This window comes from Lactuca serriola, chromosome 6 (assembly GCF_051521515.1).
Source record: "Lactuca serriola cultivar US96UC23 chromosome 6, Lser_US96UC23_V15, whole genome shotgun sequence".
Lineage (NCBI taxonomy): Eukaryota > Viridiplantae > Streptophyta > Magnoliopsida > Asterales > Asteraceae > Lactuca > Lactuca serriola.
Genome location: NC_136413.1, coordinates 30,871,790 through 30,876,293, shown reverse-complemented (window position 1 = coordinate 30,876,293; position 4,504 = coordinate 30,871,790). Strand labels below are relative to the sequence as shown.

The window sequence follows — 4,504 nt, the reverse complement described above, 5'->3', positions numbered from 1 at the left end:
TAATTCATAAGTCAGAAATCAAGGTTTTATGAATAAAAACTATATTAAGGTGTTTATTTTATCAAAAAAAAAATGAGATTTTTATAAAAGATTTGGATTTTATAAAAATAGAAGAGAAATAACCTCATTCATAACTCCAAAATTTCGTTCTCCCTTCCCCAAGACCACTATTCCCCAAGACATTAATCGTTTTATCCTCCTACACACCTGACTTCTCTCTCACACTTCCTTCTCTTTCACTCTTCTCTCCCTCTCTCTCTCCCTCCCTCTCTCTCTCTCACACACACACTCACTCCAAAACTCCATTTCTCTCTTCCTCTTTCTACCATCCATGAAAATTTCTAGAAAAATGAGTCTCAAGACACTCCAAAAATCCATCTTCAAGAAATGTTCTTGAGGTAAAGTCGAAAATCGATCTCTTTTCATTCAAAGTTACACTATTTTTCTTCCATTTTCTCCTTCTTCTACTCCATTCTAATTAAAGATCATGAATACATTAACATATACACACACCTACGGTTTTGATGATGATGATGGAAGGACTTCACCCAAAAACATCATGCTTGACAAGATGGTAAAGTCTCATGACCTAAACCTAAGTCAAAATCAAGATAATGCACCTTTATAAAAGTTTTGGGTGAAAAATCACCACATGCACCATGAGTTTTCTTTCAAAAACGAATTTTGAACATTTCAAACCCATGCATGGCCTTTATTTTTAAATGTATGATGTTAAAAGTTCATTGCTAAAAGCTTTCAAATGTGTTCATCAAGGATTTTATTTACATAAAAATACCCAAAACTCATTTTCTTCCCAAATCCGATTTTTTCCAGAATCCCACCAACAAAATGAGAAGTTATGGAAATTTTCAGAAAATAATTCATTTTTCTTGATTTATTCTAATTATTGCAAAAAATAGAGTAATAATTAATATAAAATAGTTTCTTAAGTCTATAAATCCTGGATAAATTTGTGGATGACTCTTAAAGTTAATAAAGGCTTCTCATTAAATTAATCGATTTTTGTTACCGTTTGGTATGATTTTTTGTTTTCATTTTGTTTAGTTCCAACTAGGGAAGAATTCCGCATTGCGGGTATTGGAGTTGTGGGGATTGGAGTGTATTTCATAATCTTTTATTAGAAAAGATGAAATAACAACAAACTTTACAATATTTTACATTTAGCTAAATATTAGAGCTCTAATGGAATCCTATACTAACAAATTGTGTATCGTTATTGTAAACATCAAAGGTACAGATACAAAACAAATGAAGTTTAAATTTCAACACAAAAAAAAATAACTTTTGCACTATTTTAGTCAGGCAATTAGCCCATATTTGTTGACAATGTTAATTTCTGCATTCATCATTTCTACTTCTAAAAATAATACACAACAAATAATTAGTTTCAAATCACCAATCAAAATTTAACAAAAAGTCTATTAACTATTAATATAAGGATACAATGGTAATCATACATATTAATTATAGTTAATAATTAAATAAGTTAGTATTTTTATTGGAACAATTGGGATTTATACCCTCTATTCCGTCTCTTCCATATCCCACCGACTGTTTTTGCTTTTGTTGGGAACTAATCTTTGAATCCTTAAATGGAAAAGAAATTACTCATCAATAAAAGCCTAGATATGAAAGCAATAAAAACTTGGATATAGAAACATAGTAATGAAAAAAATGAACCATTTTCTTGTGTACACCGCAAACATTTTGCAAAATTTGTATCCTGTAAGAGACTATCTTCAAGATTAAATATCCAGATACTCACTAAAGCCCAAGAGACCAAAATCCCATATAGCATTATAAAGAAATTAAAAAAACATCAAAACTTATGTGCATATTGCATCCTCAAATGAAATAGCAAAGAAACAAATAAGCAACAATGGGCAATTGATCTTATGATTACCATTATCATCTTTGATTTCTTCTAATTAGAATACTCTAAAACAATGTAAGCAACATAATTTAAGGAGTAAATGGCATAAACAGATTGTAGATATGAAAATATTACCCTCGTGGTCTTGTGGATTAATAAATCCATATTCTCATTCCCAAATGTGTGGAAAAATTAGAGAATTACCAGCTCTGTAAGGTGGCCTAAATCAACTCTATACAAGTTTAGATTAGCTCTTCCACAGCCTCCCAAATTTCCATGATCTGCAAACAAAATTTTTTAATCCCTAAAGCTTAAACCACTATTTCCATGATTGTGCATGCAGTCAACATCTTTTAGTTGCCGAGTTCGGCACCAGAACAAATTTCTTTGTTGTTGAAACCACACAAACATATGAGATTCACCATTTATCTAACTGTTTTTATTCATATTTTTAGGCAGCAAAATCTTACCAAGCTCAAATCTGTTGGCATTGAGATCAACACCAATGATCCTCGAAGCACCTGCAATTGTCGCACCTTCAACAGCCTGATCACAAACAAATCATTAGCTTTTTTTGGCCATGTATGAGTCTTTTTTGAGAAAGTTAGAAGTATAAGAAAGTAATAAGTAATCCAACACCGAAAATAGAACAAAATCAAGATACTTACAAAACAATAAAGATAACAAACCTCTCTCCCCGAGTAGAACCTGTAATGGGTTGAACCATAACACCTGAACAAAGTTGATCAGATCATCAATGTGGTTCATCTTGACTTGTGGTGGAAGGATGACATGTGTGTTTCCCACTTAGAATTCCAAGAAAAAGGGTACCGAAACTATACATTACACTTTCTGGTTTTACCCTCCCTACACATAAAGATACAAGAAAAACAAACAATTAGAAAATCAATTTCAAGTATTCAAGATTATGATTTTCCATAAGAAAAAAAAACGCAACTATACCCTCCTAATAAAATTTCAATTCAAACACACAAAAGAACGTAAAATTCATCATAATCATGCTACATAAGCTATTTTATAATAATGATATAGTGAGCAAATTTGGCTTACCAACATTGCCAGGTTGAGCTATCAATCCATCTTCCATAAAAGAAGATAGTAAACACTTCATTCCATACAGGGTCACAACCCACTTCATTAGCACCTGTAGTAAAAAGAAACAGGAGACATATATATTGACAACTGAACTCCTTAAATATTAAATAAGAGCCACAAGCATCTTGGAAATTAATAAAAAATTCTTCTTGGTGAAACCCTAAAACACTCTGTTATTACTTCCTATTAAATCATAGGCTTATAACCAAAAATTGACTGATGCAATATAATATCATAATTATTTTTATATTTCTATATATGTATCATGTATTGGATCATGATAAAGTATTACCTTATGACTTATGTTATGTAGTTTTGGGGTTTTTCTTGAAGAATCATACAATCAGGTTGCTAAGTAATACCAAAAGAGATAAAAAAAATGAACTAAAAATTATAAGAATCTTACAATATATATTCGATAAGCAAACACTTGAATCACCGATGACAGTTTTAGGTTGGTGAAGGGCCATTGTAAAAGCTTCCATCTGAAAGAAGGAAAAATCCAGAAGAAATAGCGATTATACATAGCACAAAGCTCAACATCATGATCTTTATTCTCCTTGAAAATAGGTCATTAGTAAGTATGACGTTTCCTTCACCATTAATTTGAAATATGTGTAAAAACATGTATATCTTTGGTAGATACAAAACCCAATTTAAAATTTCAAACTTGTTGAAAACAAAGAAGAAATTGAAACTGTCAAAGCAACAAAAAGTAAAACAAAAAAATCCCCAAACTGAGAAAAAAGGATCTATTGAATGTAAAAGCAACAAATTACCTCCAAATCGAAGCTTGGAAGCAGATGGTTATTTAGATTGTTCCTCGTATGCCTTCCTTTTTGAAAAAAAGGTTTCAATAGAGGATGAGCAAATAGCGGTATATAGAGGAATGAAATATTGAGCAACCGTCTATCCCCACCGCCACTGACCACTACTTCCCTATTCGGTGGTCAGCACCATCACCATCGGTAGATAGATATGAACACATAAAGAAATAGATAAGTGGAAGGTGTGAGCGGTGGTTTTAGTACCAAACCTAATCGATTGACGACGCCGTTAGAGAGAGATGGTGGGTTTTTGGAAGTTTCTTGATGTGATGAAGGATGGAATAAGAGAAATAGGATGGATCGGTTATGTCCAAAATATTGGATTTGAAGCGGTGAAAGTAATCGGATGTGAGAGACGGTGAGAAGATGAGGAAGATAGATGAGCAACATGTGTTGAAGCGGTGTATGTCACTATTAAAAAAACAATAATTCAGACATAGAAGAGAATAAAAAAGAAAACAAAAAAGAAAAACCCACCAATTGGATGTAAGAACTATTCACCAAGGAGTTGTAAATTAGTATATTATATAATAAATCATTAAACCTCGATACATAATGTGAAAAGCCCACCTATGATTTTTAGCAGCTCCTATACCATGTGAAATAATCAGAAAAATATTTTGGGGATTTTTCATATTGTATTTATACTTTTTCATGATTTTTGGGT

At 31.7% G+C, this 4,504-nt stretch overlaps 1 long non-coding RNA gene across 6 annotated transcripts; it reads right to left on the bottom strand.

The window, feature by feature from the left end:
* Positions 1-1,420: 1,420 nt before the first annotated feature.
* On the bottom strand, positions 1,421-4,224 carry LOC145059197 (uncharacterized). Of its 6 annotated transcripts, XR_013686674.1 has the most exons (6): positions 3,790-4,224; positions 3,417-3,495; positions 2,966-3,059; positions 2,584-2,761; positions 2,365-2,440; positions 1,421-2,175 (listed from the first exon to the last, which is right to left on the bottom strand). It is a non-coding gene; the product is annotated as an uncharacterized LOC145059197 (long non-coding RNA). The 6 variants fall into 6 exon arrangements; XR_013686675.1 differs by having other exon boundaries at positions 1,421-1,608; positions 2,030-2,761; XR_013686673.1 differs by having other exon boundaries at positions 2,365-2,761.
* Positions 4,225-4,504: the final 280 nt, after the last annotated feature.